Here is a 17,564-nt window from a genome sequence, read left to right on the forward strand (position 1 = left end):
GAGAGGAAGGAAGGAAGGGAAATAAAAGAAAATAGAAAGAAAAGGAAAAGGAAAAGCTGGGACTCAGTTGGGAATAAGACCTAGGGAAAAAGACCGGAGAAGGCAATGGCACCCCACTCCAGTACTCTTGCCTGGAAAATCCCATGGATGGAGGAGCCTGGTGGGCTGCAGTCCATGGGGTCTCGAAAAGTCGGACATGACTGAGCGATTGCACTTTCACTTTTCACTTTCATGCATTGGAGAAGGAAATGGCAACCCACTCCAGTGTTCTTGCCTGGAGAATCCCAGGGACAGCAGAGCCTGGTGGGCTGCTGACTATAGGGTCGCACAGAGTCAGGCATGACTGAATCGACTCAGCAGCAGCAGCAGCAGCAGGGAAAAAGACAGCATGTAACAGAGACACCACAAAAGAGCCTTGTCTCTTCAACATCCCTGATTTCACCAGAACCCAAATTATGTCAGCTAAATGCCAGCACTCAAACAGCATAGATAGGCTGACACATAGACAGCATTCAATAATTATTAGTATTTTTTAAAGTAATTATTGCTTTGAAATAATAGAACCAAGGAGTGAGTCAAACTATTACCTACAAGTATGAAATAAACTGAATATTGTTCATATTGCTTATTTTTTGTTTTTCCTTAAGTCCTATTCCTGAAGGAATTATCCCATTTAAAAATAATCCATGTAATGTAGATCAAAGCAAAAATAAATAAATAAATAACAAAACTAAAGCTAAGGAAAGGAAAAACAGTTTAATGTTTGGCTTTTAAAAGTTCAGCATATTCGTCTTATGAATTCTAATTGTCTTCAAAATTATTCAAAATCATCTGGTGGAGCAAGAGTAACATGAAAAGATATTGAGAGTTTATTAAAAGCAGGTTAAATAATGGTGTAACATATTTAAGAGTTCAGAGCCTAGTGCCAGTCCGCTTGGTTCAAATCCCACCTCTTCCACTGAAATAGCTATGAAGCTTTGGGCAATATTTTTAACCACTCCGGGCTTCAGTTTCCCCTCAATTGCAAAATGGGAATAGAAATTAAGCCTCATAGGATTCTTGAAATTATTCAGGGAATTAATACATGGAAAATCAATCTGAACAAATAAGAAGTCAACAAACAGTCATTATTAACAGCACAACAGTATCATCCCATGTCTATCTATCTGCCGAGAAAGTGAGTGAAAGTGAAGTCACTCAGTCGTGTCTGACTCTTAGCGACCCCATGGACTGCAGCCTACCAGGCTCCTCCATCCATGGGATTTTCCAGGCAAGAGTACTGGAGTGGGGTGCCATTGCCTTCTCCAGGGGATCTTCCCAACCCAGGGATCGAACCCAGGACTCCCACATTGTAGGCAGACACTTTACCGTCTGAGTCAGCAGGAAAGTCTGTAAAAACGGACCATAAAATTATAACAGTCTTTATCTCTGGAAGATGAGATTATGGATTTTTCTTCTTCTTTCTGCTTATCAGCATGTCTCTAATTTTTCTAACCATGAAAATATGTTGATTTCATAATAAAGAGGAACAAGTTCTTTTTAATTTTTGACAACAGATCTATGAGATGGGTAGGGGCTGGGGAGAATGGGCCATACCTATAATCAAGAGTTACCTGCAAATGAACACTCTAGCAAAGAGGCAAAGTTTTGAGTTCTAGCGCCAAATAAATAGGGAATTAGGGGGCTGATGAGGGGAGAAAAAAAAATGGTGAGTGACATTCTTCTCGGAAATTTTGTTTTGTGCTCAAGGTTAAGGTTCAATACAGCAGCAAAATGAACAAAGAAATGAAGTACCGTGAGGGGTCACAGGCGCAAGCATCAACTGGCTCTGGAGTTTTGAAAGGACTGGATAATTTCATGACCATTAATAACATCTGCAGTCCTGCTAGGCAGACTAATGGCAGAGGTAATTAGAGCCTGTGCTCCAGGACAGATGACTGCATGTCAGAGAAGAAGAGCAGGGCCAGGAGGGGCGGGGCCTTGCCTGAAAGGACTCTACCTAATCACAGCAAAGGGCTGTCCTGGACTGGCCTCTGTGGGCAGATTCTTATCTCACAAAGGAAGCAGTGGGTGTGGCTTGGATACGGATATAAAGCTGTCCTGCACTAATATCCTGCAGTGAAATACTTCACACCTCACATACCCAGGATTTAGGCTTTTACAAAAATACATTCAGCTCAAAGAATTTGTAAAATCCATCAATTATTAACCCAGCAGTTACCCAGCGGTGATTATTCAATTAGAGGGACGATTTTCCAGTCACCCAAATTAAGAAGTGATCATTTCAAAACATTATCTTCCTTCAAAGACAAAGAGAACAATGGGTTTCTTGTGAATATTTTGGTATCTCCTTGTCTCTAAACCAGCTTGCGTTGTTCAGTTCTTTAATCAAGATGACTATATTACAAAATGAAAACATATGTTCTCAAAGTGAAGGTTTCCATCTAGATAAGTTTCAGAAATGAATCTTTCCATCCACAAGGTGTTTCACCATAGAGAATGCTAAAGGAGAACACTTGTAATGCCACTTAGAAGTTTGTCCCAATAATTTCACCTAAGCAAAAACTAAATTAAATGACTATATCAGGAGACTTCTTTTCTTTTTCAAAGAAAGTTAGACCTCCTAGAGTAATGGAAATGAAAACAAAAATAAACAAATGGGACCTAATTAAACTTAAATGCTTTTGCACAGCAATGAAAACCACAAACAAAATGAAAAGACAACCTACAGAACAAGGGAAAATATTTGCAAATGATGTGACTAACAAGGGATTAATCCTCAAAATATACAAAAAGCTCACCAAGCTTAATATCAAAACAACAAACAACCCAATCAAAAATGGTGGGTGGAAGATCTAAATAGACATCTCTCCAAAGAAGACAGACAGATGGCCAAAGACACGTGAAAAGATGCTCAACATCACTAATTATTAGAGAAATGCAAATCTAAATCACAATGAGGTATTACCTTACTCCAGTCAGAATGGCTATCATCGAAAAAATCTATGAACAATAAATGTTGGAGAGGTTGTGGGAAAAAGAGAACCCTCCTACACTGTTGGTAGGAATGTAAATTGATATATTCACTATGGAAAACTGTATGGAGATTTTTTTAAATAACTAAAAATAGAGCTACTGTATGATCCTGCAATTTCACTCCTGGGCATATATCAGGAGGAAAACATAATTTGAAAAGATACATGCACCCCAATGTTTATAGCAAAACTATTTATAATTGCCAAGATATGGAAGCAACCTAAGTGTCCATGGACAGATGAATGGATAAAGAAGACGTAATATAAATATACAGTGGAATATTACTCAGCCATAAAAATGAAATAACATGGATGGACCCAGAGATTATCATACTAAGTGAAGTAAACCACAAGATAAATACCATATGATACCACTTATTTGTGTAATCTTAAAAAATAATACAAATAAACTTATTTGCAAAACAGAAATAGACTCATAGACATAGAAAACAAACTTATGGTTGCCAAAGACGGGGGTAGTGGGACAAATTAGGAGCTTGGTTTTAAAATATATACACTATATACTGATAACAAACAAGGACCTACTGTATAACACAGGGAACTATACTCAATATCTTGTAATCTAAAATGTAAGAGAATGTAAAAGAATATATGAAGTCATGAAGTGAAGCCGCTCAGTCGTGTCCGACTCTTTGCAACCCCCTGGACTGTAGCCAACCAGGCTCCTCAGTCCATGGAATTTTCTAGGCACGAATAATGGAGTGGCTTGCCGTTTCTTTCTCCAGGGGATCTTCCTACCCAGGGATCGAACCCGGGTCTCCTGCATTATAGGCAGATGCTTTACCATCTGAGCCATCAGGGAAGCCCCAAAAGAATATATACATGTATATATATACAGATACAGAAATATATATATGAATCCCTTTACTGCATACCTGAAACTAACCCAATGTTGTAAATCAACTACATTTCAATAAAAATTAAAAAAAAAAAGAATTTTGGATTCCTGATGCAGTGCTACACAATTTTAAAAAAAGAATCCTACCAATTTCAATTTAAACACTTTAGACTGAAAAAAAGTGTTTATCTCAAATTTCTCCTGGAATTCCTCTGAATTGACAGAAAGGGAATTGAAAATGTTAAAAATCATAAAAGCAAAAAACCAGAAAAGTTTTTGACAGCCGACCAGTGATGTCAATGAACCATTACAAGAAAGAAAGCATATGGATGGGATTTGGGACTTCCTTTTCTAGCAATATGACAGACTAGACATTCTGACAAACTCTGTTGCCAAAATACACTGAGGTAAATTACATGCAAGAAAGACAGGAGATGGAAAATATGAGGAGAGGTTAAGAAAAATGGAAGATGACGTGAGAAAAAAAGAAAAAGTAGAGCAGAGGAAATGCAAATGTTATTGAACAGATTTCATAAAGAGAATTAATGAATGAATCTATGATTCAGAAAACAATCCATCTCAGAAGAAATTCACCAGTGTTAACAATCTCCTACCTTTTGTGGTTAGATGGTAAATCCATAAGTTCATTGCATTATTATGCTTTTATTATATGTTTATGTTAAATATATTCTTCAAAATGTGTTCATAATGGCATAATTTAGTAAGAAAGTATTTTGAGAGCCATGGACTGCTTAGGCCTCAGTTTCCAGTCTTTGCTAGGTTCCTGTAGAAGAACCTAGCAAAGAGAAGGAAATGGCAATCTACTCCAGTACTCTTGCCTGGAAAATCCCATGGATAGAGGAGCCTGGTAGGCTACAGTCCATGGGGTCGCAAAGAGTCGAACACGACTGAGCAACTTCACTTCCTGTAGAAGAACAAGGAAGGCTGGAGAACCAACAAGTCAGTCTACAGATATGCAAGCCCCTGGAAAGCCTCAGAGACTGGAGGTACAACATACATGTGAACACAGGGGTGGAGGATGAGAACAAATACTAGAATTTTACTGGTTAAAATCTGTGCAATGAATAATTAGACCCAGATTCCATCTCTCAACATACTCAGCCAGAAAGCTATCCTTTTTTTATCCCAGAAGATTGGAAGGTTTCCCTCTGGAGAAATGGAGTCAAAAGGATCTGGCCTTGGAGACACAAAACTTAGCTGAAAACCTCCTTGTTTAAGTGAGTTCCTTCTTCCTCCCCAATAACCTCTCGCCTTGTTTAGCTCCTACAATTCTAGCTTCCGGAGTTGGAAGAGTTGTAATCACTCCCACTCCAACTCCCAGTCCAGAGTCCTCTAATGACTGGTGTCTGAAGAAATGAAATGACCCAAAAAAGAACATCTACAACTTTAATTTCAATAGAAAGGATTGAAAACAAAGTTGAGGAACTCTTTCAAAAAGTAGAACAAAAAAGGTAGAAAGTTGCAGAGAAAAAATAAGAAAATGTGAATATCAACCAACATATGAGTAGCAGAAGTTCCAAAAGGAGAAAAAAATAGAGAAAAAAACAGAAAAGGGAGAAGTTATTAAAGAAATAACACAAAAAACTCCCCAAATTAGGGAACACAAGTGTATGGTTTGACAGGGCCCACTGAGTACCCAATAAAATGAGTAATAAAAATCCATCCTCAGTCATTATGGGTGAAATTTCAATAGAGTAAGAATAAAAAGAAGATCCTAACAGCTTTGGTGCAGGGAGCAGGAAGAAGAGGTACATATAAAAGAATCAAGAATATCATCATACTTTTCAATGGCCCCAGTGAAACTTCACTGACAGTGGAGCAATGCTTTCAAACATGCTGAAGAAACAATCTCCTAGGTAGAGTTTTCTACCCAGCCAAATTATCAATCAAATGTGAGTACAGAATGAAAGTTTATTGATGCACACAAGTTCATTTTGCATGCACTCTTTGTTAAAGTTCTAGGAGGCTGTGCTCCAGTAAAACAAGGAAGCAAACCAATATGGGAGCCAAGGGAAAGTGGAATCTAACATAGGAGAGAGATCCAAGGAACTCTTAAAGTGATGGAAAAATCAAGAAATAAAGTCCTGTTATCTAGAAATTTGGAGATGAATACCAAAAGAAAAAAAGGCCAAAACCTGAAGTGATTGCCTCAGGAGAATGGAACCTGGAATTGAGTAAGTGCAGGGCATTTTGGATCTTTCTCAACATGTTCTTAAGTACTATTTGATTTTTGAAAATCTATATATTAAATGCAATTTTTAAATATTTAAGTGAAAAAAAATCTAACTCAAATCTATTCTAGGACACCCAGAAATTTAGTCTTTTTTTTAATTTTTTAAAGCATCAGCTGTAATTTATTTTATACAGTTTTGCCACTTAAGCAAAGAAGCACATTAGAGAAAAACTGGAAATGCTAAAGAAATGGAAAAAAAGAAATCATATTACCCAGAACCCCATAGTCCCATTCTAATCATTCCTGTACAGGCTTTTCTCATGTAAATTTACAGTTTCCACTGTGGCTTCGATACATCTGTCCTGCTCTCCTCTCCCCACCACATTATACCATCATCAATTTCCAGCTTGCTGCATAGACTTATGACTTTGGCTTGACAACTTTTTGATCTAAGTGTCCCACTCAATAACATGGATTACCCCCTCCCTTCCCTCCTCACACTGCTCTTTTCCCTGTTCTTTAGGCTCTCCAAGCCCGTGTTTCTCTAAGGACCTCAGCCCTGGGATGCTCTTCCTCAGGATGGCCCCCTGATTGTCCTTCTTTGAGAAGCTTCTTATATGCAGCTCCCACAAGACCCTCCTTTAACCTTAAACTAAAATAGGCCTCATTTTTTTTTGCACATCCTGTTTTCATCATAGCAGTTTTCACTCCCTGATCCTTTCCTTTTCTTTTAACCAATCTGTTTGTTTGGTTTGTTTATTTATTTATGGCCTGTCTCCTCAATAGATGGTAAGGTCCACAGAAGCAGGAATCCCACCTATCTTTTTTCTTGCCCCACAACCAGCACAGAGGGCAGAGAATGGCACAAAGGAAGTACTCAGCTCATATCTAGGGGGATGAATGAGTGAGTTAACAAGTGACTGACTGATGTATAACTGCTTCAGGCCCCAGAGAGAACCCTGAGGCCAAACAGGAATAATCAGTGAGTCCGGAGATCTGTTTCCAGACCTGGCCACCACCAACCAGGCCATGACTTGGAAGAAGGCACACTTAACCTGTTTCTGGTTTTCTCACCTGTGAAAGGAGAAGGTTGGAGTAGGTGACCTCCAACCTCAGAGGACTGTACCTTTGCAAGTCACTTACTAAAGATTTCTGTCCTGAGTTTTGGCAAATAATCTTTTGGTTCCAGTTCGAAGGATGGAAACCACGTATCACCACTATTTGAGTTGTCTGCTGTTGCTTTATTGTTGCTTGATCTAAGTCTGTTTCTTCATTCATTCACTCAATGAATATTTACCAGGTACTTCTGAAGAAGCATCATCTTACTTTATTAACTTAGGATGAAGCTTCTGATTCCCAATTATATTGCCATTAGCCTGAAGCAGTTCCCCATTTCTCGGCACCAGGGACCGGTTTCATAGAAGACCATTTTTCACACAGACCAAGGTTGGGGAGATGGTTTAGGGATGGTTCAAGCACATTACATTTATTGGCACTGATTTCTAATCTAATGCCACCACTGATCTGACAGGAGGTACTGGTCCGAGGCCTGGAGGTTGGGGACTCCTGGCCTATAGAACTGGAGTCAGAAATGCTAACCTCTCTTGCAATAGTTGTCAAACATGCCCCCAGCAGTACACTTAGGGGAGAATTGCCTCTTGAGTGCACTGGTCACTCCTAGAAGCACATTTCACCGCCACTCTGCAGCATCCCCACCCCTCCATCATCTGATCAGCCCACTCTGTGCTCAAGATCAAATCTTCTGGTTCCCATATGGGCCAGAACCAGCAGGGGAGATAAATGATAGAGAGAAGGGAGACAGAAGCTCAAAGGTGAGAAGATAATCAGATATGCAGAGAAAGAGACAGGTGGGTGATAAGGTACCAAAAGATATGAATTTGGGATCTGACTTTCATCTCAACTTTCATTTTCTCTGTTAATTTCCTCACTTCCACTTCTAATCATGTGACAATACTTCTGGAACAGGGACTTGGATCAAGAATTAATGACCAGTGACTGAAACATAAAATATTTAGGCTTTCCTGATGGCTCAGGTGGTAAGCAATCTGCCTGCAATGCAGGAGACCCAGGTTCGATCCCTGGGTCCAGAAGATCCCCTAGAGGAGGAAATGGCAACTCACTCCTATATCTTGCCTGGAGAATTCCATGGACAGAGGAGCCTGACAGGCTATGGTCCATAGGGTCGCAAAGAATCAGACACAACAGAGAAACTAATACTTTAACTTTCAGAAGTAAAAATGGCAAATTTATAAGGAAAATAGTATAAAAGTTGCTAGATCAGATCAGATCAGATCAGTCGATCAGTCATGTCCGACTCTTTGCGACCCCATGAATCGCAGCATGCCAGGCCTCCCTGTCCATTACCAACTCCCGGAGTTCACCCAGACTCACGTCCATCGTGTCTGTAATGCCATCCAGCCATCTCATCCTCTGTCGTCCCCTTCTCCTCCTGCCCCCCATCCCTCCCAGCATCAGAGTCTTTTCCAATGAGTCAACTCTTCGCATGAGGTGGCCAAAGTACTGGAGTTTCAGCTTTAGTATCATTCCTTCCAAAGAAAGCCCAGGGCTGATCTCCTTCAGAATGGACTGGTTAGATCTCCTTGCAGTCCAAGGGACCCTCAAGAGTCTTCTCCAACACCACAGTTCAAAAGCATCAATTCTTCAGTGCTCAGCCTCCTTCACAGTCCAACTCTCACATCCATACATGACCACAGGAAAAACCATAGACTTGACTAGACAAACCTTTGTTGGCAAAGTAATGTCTCTGCTTTTGAATATGCTGTCTAGGTTGGTCATAATTTTCCTTCCAAGGAGTAAGTGTCTTTGCTAAGAGTATATTTATTCACTTGCTCACAGAAGAATTAAAGTTTTAAGCTCATAATTAAAATAGAGCTTGAGATTATAGCCACTGAATAATTCTTGGATCAATAACTAAAATTTATCCTGTGGACTATTTCTATTTCTCCTATTCTGTATTCAAAATTAACATCAATAATTATGTTTTGTCCAACTGTTTGAAGAAGGGCTTCAAACTTCAAATAGAACTCATAATTTTCTCCCGTAGACCTGGTATTTCTCCATGTTTCCCATCCCCATCTAAATAAGTTATAAAACCTAGAAGTTATTCTTCACACTTCAGCAAATCCTATCACTCTCAGCATACAAATCTCTTTCAAATAGGTTGATGTTTTTCTTAGTTCAAAATAGTTGTGTTTAGGATATTAAAAGAAATAAAAAGTAAAATCTATGAAAATTAAGAAGAAATCACTAAACAAAAACTATAGGCAATGCTATAATAAGAATAGGTAGATAGGGAAAAGAATCAATTAGAAATCTCAAAAATTTTAAAAGTCACTAAAATTTTTTAAAAAATATGTCATTGCTAAGTCATGTCTGACTGTTTGCAAACCCATGGACTGCAGCATGCCAGGCTTCTCTGTCCTTCACTATCTCCCAGAGTTTGCTCAAATTAATGTTCACTGAGTCAGTGATGCCATCCAACTATTTCATCCTCCGTTGCCCCCTTCTCCTCTTGTCCTCAATCTTTCTCAGCATCTGGGTCTTTTCCAAAGAGTTCACTCTTTGCATCAGGTGGCCAAAATACTGGAGCTTTGGCTTCAGCATGAGTCCTTCCAATGAATATTCAAGGTTGATTTCCTTTAGGATTGACTGGTTTGATCTCCTTGCTGTCCAAGGGACTCTCAAGCACCACAATTCAAAAGCATCAACTCTTCATCCCTCAGCCTTCTTTACTGCCCAGCTCTCATGACTACTGTAAAAATCACAGTTTTGACTAGATGGACCTTTGTCAGCCAAGTGATGTCTCTGCTTCTTAACAGATACAATTTAACTTAGATTGGATGTAGTCACAAAGATATTTAGTTATTTAGTGAGAAGGAAGATAGTCCTGCAGAAATCACTCAGAATGCAATAGAATTAAAGAAACAAACAAAGAAATCAAACAAATAAACAAAGAAATACTGAAAGAGGAGTTGAGAGATGAGGTGGTATGGTAGCCTCTCTCCAAAGGGGGACACCATTGATGTCTTCTCCCCCTGGAGGCACACGCTACTCTCTTACCATGAGGTGGGTTTTCCCCTGCCCTGGAATAACAACTTTTTACTGCTTTAAAAACATAAAAGATCTCAAGCAAGACAGTAAAACGTTGACATTTTGCTCAAATTTGAATGGTGAGTTCTTTTGTGTTTTATTTGAACATTTCAAATGTTAACAAAATGAAATTTTTTCACCAATAATTTATGGAAATCATTTCTCTTATTTTCCCTTACAGTCACAGCGCATACGTAACTCTGCCTGTGTGTGTGTGTCAGTGACAGTCCTTGTTTGGCTTGGCCCTGTGGGAGGAGAAGTGAGATTCCCATCAATCCCTGAATGTATTCATCTGCATTTGGGTCTCTGATGCGGTCAGATGGAGCTGGGCTGTGCCTCCCACCTCACTCTCAAATTTACACAGGACTGAAGAAGAGATTCCCAAGTAACTGATCATGTTTGATGAAAGTGAAAGTGAAGTCGCTCAGTCATGTCCGACTCTTTGCGACCCCATGGACTGTAGCCTACCAGGCTCCTCTGTCCATGGAATTTTCCAGGCAACAGTACTGGAGTGGATTGCCATTTCCTTCTCCAGGGGATCTTCCCAACCCAGGGCTCGAACCCGGGTCTCCCGCATTGTAGACAGATGCTTTACCCTCTGAAACAAGTTCCCAAATGAAACCAAACTGTATTAAAAAGAAAAAGTCCTGAGAGGAAATTTACTTAAGCAGAGTGACCCATACCTGGAAGCTGAAAGGAAGTGCTTGCCAGACCAGAGGAAGCTAATGCTAAGGAAAATGGGCAGAGATCAGTAGGAGTGACAGGGAGCAATGTGGAAATGAACGTGAATCCAGCTTCTCCAGGGCTTCTCCTGACCATCAGCTGGACCTCAGCACCAGCTGCCTGCTAGGCCAGGTGAAGGCCAAGCAGGTTTGGATGTCCCCAGCCTCCATGGACCCGTGCTGATCCCCTCTCCTGGTGGATGGCCACAGGCAGGCAAAACAGGGGCTGACTGATAGACAAGTCTAATCCTTCCAGTGATTCTCAGGAATATTTTGGGAGGAAAACTCAAGAAAATTCTGAGCTTTCTGCTGATTTGACAGGTCAGGCTTGGGCTTTTGTGATTTGGGGATGTGAGAGTATTCACGTCTTATTTTGGAGATACAGATAGATGACGGCCGAGTTTTGGGCTATTGACTTAATCTCCATCATCCGTACACTTGGTGAAGGGGAAGCAGAGCTGGAAATATTGCAACACAGGGACTTCCAGTGCAGTCAGTGAGGCCTCGCCAACCCACCCTGTTTAATACTGACCCCTTCAACCTAGTGCCCCTCATCACCCTCCCCACTGTATTTTCTCAATAGAACTCCTGCCTTAATTTTTTCTTAATTGGAATCTTTGCTTTTATTTTTTAATTGAAAGGTAATTGTTATTGTTTTACAGAATTTTGTTGTTTGTGCACCTATGGTTGATTCATGTTCATGCCTTAATTTTTTAAAGTACTTACTTTTTTTTTTCTCTCTCCAACTAGAACAGCAACTCCATGAAGTCCAAAATTAACTGCTTTTCTCACTTCTTGTTCATAAGTTTAAAGCAGAGCCCAGTACAAGGTATGAGCTCAGTAAACATTGGAATGAATGATTGAAACTGTGCTAGGTTTAGGAGAGTCAGACATCACGTATGTCAGAAACACATCTCACATACACATATATACAAATATATACACACATATACACATATATCGGAGAAGGCAATGACACCCCACTCCAGTACTCTTGCCTGAAGAATCCCATGGGCAAAGGAGCCTGGTAGGCTGCAGTCCATCGGGTCGGTAAGAGTCAGACACAACTGAGAGACTTCACTTTCACTTTTCACTTTCATGCATTGGAGAAGGAAATGGCAACCCACTCCAGTGTTCTTGCCTGGAGAATCCCAGGCACGGGGGAGCCTGGTGGGCTGCAGTCTATGGGGTTGCACGGAGTCAGACATGACTGAAGCGACTTAGCAGCAGCAGCAGCATACACATATATACACACTCAGGCTTCCCAGGTGGTGCTAGTGGTACAGAACCTACCTGCCAATGCAGGAGACATAAGAGACACAACTTCAATCCCCGGGTCGGGAAGATCCCCTGGAGAAGGGAATGGCAACCCACTCCAGTATTCTTGCCTGGAGAATTCCATGGACAGAGGAGTCTGGAGAGCTATAGTCCATGGGGTTGCAAAGAGCTGGACACATCTGAAGTGACTTAGCATGCACATAAACACACACACACTCACATACACAATCACATATACACACACATGTACATGCATGTATACACATACATACACACATGTGCATACATATATACGTACACACACATAAACACACTTCTTCCCCATGGCTCAGGTTCTTGGAAAGGAGGATGTTCAATCATGGGTCATGGAAAATTGACCATAAATAGTCATGTCAAGGCGGCCTAGGTGAGAGTAAAAACCTGCACAGCAGCCTCCCAAGCTGACCCATCCCAGCATCGCTGAATTTTAGGGCCTCCAGAAAGCAGGAGTGACCTGAAGCAGTGAGAACTGAACATCAACTTTTGGGTTTTAGCAACAAGCTGTAACCCTGAGAGGGCTGGAGCGAAGCAGGCCCCGCTCTCACGCGCAGTTTCCCACCTGCCGGAAGTGAGCCGAGCCCAGGTCAGGAGCAGAGGTGGCAACGGAGCAGGGGCTGGTTGACTCTACGCTTCGCTCTCTGTTGCCCTGGAAAAGTAGTCTCCCTTCATGTCCAAATCCCAAACTTCTAGCAGTCTCTCTAGCTCCTTCCACCAGGCCAAGGGAGAAAAAGAGCTTGAGGAGGAAGCAAAGAGGGCCAAAGTAGTGGGATCCAGGGGAGCACCTTCCGGGGCGTGGACGGGAAGGGGCGGGGCCCGAGCGCTGACGCCCGGGAGAGGCAAGGCCCTGTCCAGCCCTGTGAGCGGCGGCAGGGGCCGCCCAGAACAGGGGCCATGGTGGACTTCTGAAGCCTGGCTGGGCCCCGCTTCTGAAAGGAAGCACTTGGTGGGTTTTCACAGGGACCCCTGAACCGTCTTATCGCACTGTCTGACCTGCAGGAGGCCGAGCCAGGTGACTTGTTCACCGCCTCTCGCCTTCCCTGGCAGGCCTGGGTTCTCCGGAGAGGCTCCGCGGGGAGGGGTTCCTACCCTTTTGCTATTTCCTACCGTACACGGTGCCGGAGGCGATTACACCTCTGCAAACTAATAACTCCATGTATAAGCTTCTCATTCCGGTACAACAAACACAGGTTATGAGTTTCTCTTCCTATTTTAATCCTTGCTTAAAGTCTTTTCCCCGCCTGTGCAATTCGGCACTCACCCTGCTAAAGGCCTCTGCCTTGTGTTCAGGCCGAGGCACAAACGCAAGGCCCATTCCCACTTCAGGCCTGCTTTCTCGTGCTTTCTGTTTCTCCTTCCCTCTCCCTCTCCCCATTTCCATTCTCACCACCCCGCCTGCTGCCCCCAATCCACTTTATTCCTCTTAAATCACCAACCCAGCCTTTCCCACTGGCAGCCTGAGTTTCCAAGCCACAGCCCAAACCAGGCACAGTGTTTAGTCTATGTGCCTCTTTAGGCAGAACAGGCGGCAAGAAATCCTAAGTAAAATGCAAGTTTGCAGCAGTGAGCTCAACTTCTGCACAGACAGACCCACATGATGAAGTACGTGTATACCTTCCCTCCTTTAGGGACCACATTCAAGGCTAGCAGAGGGCAGGGAGGCTAGGAGGGCTGGCCAGGCATCCAGGTATAGTTGATTTATCATGATGTATTAGTTTCAGGTATATAACAAAGTGCTTCAGATACATGTATCTGAAAACATATATATTCGTTCATATATATATATTCTTTTCCAGATTCTTTTCCATTATAGGTTATAACAAGATATTGAATATAGTTCTCTGTGCTATACACAGGTCCTTGTTGTTTATCTATATTATATGCAATAGTGTGTATCTGTGGTATATGTATGTGTGTGTGTGTGAATAAATACATACAATGGAATATTCAGTTCACTTCAGTTCAGTCGCTCAGTCGTGTCCGACTCTTTGCAACCCCATGAATCGCAGCACGCCAGCATACCATCCAGCCATCTCATCCTCTGTCATCCCCTTTTCCTCCTGCCCCCAATCCCTCCCAGCATGAGAGTCTTTTCCAATGAGTCAACTCTTTGTATGAGGTGGCCAAAGTACTGGAGTTTCAGCTTCAGCATCATTCCTTCCAAAGAAAGCCCAGGGCTGATCTCCTTCAGAATGGACTGGTTGGATCTCCTTGCAGTCCAAGGGACTCTCAAGAGTCTTCTCCAACACCACACTTCAAAAGCATCAATTCTTCAGCACTCAGCTTTCTTCACAGTCCAACTCTCATGTCCATATATGACCACTGGAAAAACCATAGCCTTGACTAGACGGACCTTTGTTGGCAAAGTAATGTCTCTGCTTTTCAATATGCTATCTAGGTTGGTCATAACTTTCCTTCCAAGGAGTAAGCGTCTTTTAATTTCATGGCTGCAATCACCATCTGCAGTGATTTTGGAGCCCAACAAAATAAAGTCTGACACTGTTTCCACTGTTTCCCCATCTATTTCCCATGAAGTGATGGGACCAGATGCCATGATCTCCATTTTCTGAATGTTGAGCTTTAAGCCAACTTTTTCACTCTCCACTTTCACTTTCATCAAGAGGCTTTTTAGTTCCTCTTCACTTTCTGCCATAAGGGTGGTGTCATCTGCATATCTGAGGTTATTGATATTTCTCCCAGCAATCTTGATTCCAGCTTGTGTTTCTTCCAGCCCAGCGTTTCTCATGATGTACTCTGCATATAAGTTAAATAAGCAGGGTGACAATATACAGCCTTGACATACTCCTTTTCCTATTTGGAACCAATCTGTTGTTCCATGTCCAGTTCTAACTGTTGCTTCCTGACATGCATATAGGTTTCTCAAGAGGCAGGTCAGGTGGTCTGGTATTCCCATCTCTTTCAGAATTTTCCACAGTTTATTGTGATCCACACAGTCAAAGGCTTTGGCATAGTCCATAAAGCCGAAATAGATGTTTTTCTGGAACTCTCTTGCTTTTTCCATGATCCAGTGGGTGTTGGCAATTTGATCTCTGGTTCCTCTGCCTTTTCTAAAACCATCCTGAACATCTGGAATTTCACGGTTCACATACTGCTGAAGCCTGGCTTGGAGAATTTTGAGCATTACTTTGCTAGCGTATGAGATGAGTGCAATTGTGTGGTAGTTTGAGCATTCTTTGGCATTGCCTTTCTTTGGGATTGGAATGAAAACTGACCTTTTCCAGTCCTGTGGCCACTGCTGAGTTTTCCAAATTTGCTGGCATATTGAGGGCAGCACTTTCACAGCATCATCTTTCAGGATTTGGAATAGCTCAACTGGAATTCCATCACCTCCACTAGCTTTGTTTGCAATGATACTTCCTAAGGCCCACTTGACTTCACATTCCAGGATGTCTGGCTCTAGGTGAGTGATCACACCATCGTGATTATCTTGGTCATGAAGATCTTTTTTGTACAGTTCTTCTGTGTATTCTTGCCACCTCTTCTTAATATCTTCTGCTTCTGTTAGGTCCATATCATTTCTGTCCTTTATCAAGCCCATCTTTGCATGAAATGTTCCCTTGGTATCTCTAATTTTCTTGAAGAGATGTCTAGTCTTTCCCTTTCTATTGTTTTCCTGTATTTCTTTGCATTGATTGCTGAGGAAGGCTTTCTTATCTCTTCTTGCTATTCTTTGGAACTCTGCATTCAGATGCTTATATCTTTCCTTTTCTCCTTTGCTTTTAGCTTCTCTTCTTTTCACAGATATTTGTAAGGCCTCTCCAGACAGCCATTTTGCTTTTTTGCATTTCTTTTCCACGGGGATGGTCTTGATCCTTGTCTCCTGTACAATGTCAAGAACCTCAGTCTATAGTTCATCAGGCACTCTATCTATCAGATCTAGTCCCTTAAATCTATTTCTCACTTCCACTGTATATTACTCAGTCATAAAAAAGAATGAAATAATGCTATTTGCAGCAACATGGATGGAATTAGAGATTATTGTACTAAGTGAAGTAAAACAGAGAAAGACGAATATCATATGATGTCATTTGTATGTGGAATCTAAGAAAATTGTATAAATGAACTTATTTAAAAAAGAGAAACGAACTCATAGACATAGAAAATAAACTTACAGTGAAGGTAAGTGGGTAGGGATAAATTAGGAGTTTGGGATTAATAGATAAAAAGAAAATTTTAATTAAAATATAACATACATACAGGAAAGTGCACCTAAGTGTAGAGGTTGATGAATTTTTCCCAGACTGAATATACCTGTGTGACCAGCTTCCTGATGGAGACAGAACCTGACCAGCTCCCATAGAAACCTGGCTTACGCCCTGTTCCACTCTCAGGGTCTCTTCTAGTGCTTCACAAGTAATATACTTTTTACTCCACAAGTAATCTGCCAAACAAAAATCTGTTTGTTGTTCAGTCGCTAAGTCATGTCTGATTCTTTGTGACCCCATATATTACATGCCAGGCTTCCCTGTCCTTCACTACCTCTTGGAGTTTGTTCAAACTCATGTCCATTGAGTCAGTGATGGTATCTAACCATCTCATCCTCTGCTGCCCCCTTCTTCTCTTGCCCTCAATCTTTCCCAGCATCTGGGTCTTTTCCAATGAGTCAGCTCTTTGCATCAGCTGGCCTTCAGCTTCAGCATCAGTCTTTCCAATGAATAGTCAGGATTGATTTCCTTTAGGATTGACTGGTTTGATCTCCATGCTGTCAAGATACTCTCAAGAATCTTCTCAAACACAATTCAAAAGCATCATTTCTTCAGTGCTCAGCCTTATTTATGGTCCAACTTTCACATCCGTACATGACTGTTGGAAAAACCATAGCTTTGACTATACGGACATTTGTCAGCAAAGTGATGTCTCTGCTTTTAATATACTATCTAGGTTTTTCATAGCTTTTCTTCCAAGAAGTATGCATCTTTTAATTTCATGGCTACAACCACAGTCCACAGTGATTTTGGAGCCCAAGAAAAGAAAATCTGTCACTACTTCCACTTTTCCCCCTTGTTTGCCATGAAGTGATGGGATTGGATACCATGATCTTAGTTTTTTGAATGTTGAGTTTCAAGGAAGCTTTTCACTCTCCTCTTTCACCTTCATCAAGAGGCTCTTTAGTTCCTCTTCACCTTCTGTCATTAGAGTGGTATCATCTGCATATCTGAGGTTGTCAATATTTCTCCTGGCAATCTTGATTCTAGCTTGTGATTCCTATATCATCATCCTGCTTATTTAACTTATATGCAGAGTACATCATGCGAAATGCTGGGCTGGAAATATCACACATACCCATA

General features: G+C 41.4%; 1 non-coding gene across 1 annotated transcript; it reads right to left on the bottom strand.

Moving 5' to 3' along the window:
- Positions 1–3,786: 3,786 nt before the first annotated feature.
- Positions 3,787–3,858, bottom strand: TRNAY-AUA. The gene has a single exon. It is a non-coding gene; the product is annotated as a tRNA-Tyr (tRNA).
- Positions 3,859–17,564: the final 13,706 nt, after the last annotated feature.

The sequence above is a fragment of the Bubalus bubalis genome, chromosome 17 (assembly GCF_019923935.1).
Source record: "Bubalus bubalis isolate 160015118507 breed Murrah chromosome 17, NDDB_SH_1, whole genome shotgun sequence".
NCBI lineage: Eukaryota > Metazoa > Chordata > Mammalia > Artiodactyla > Bovidae > Bubalus > Bubalus bubalis.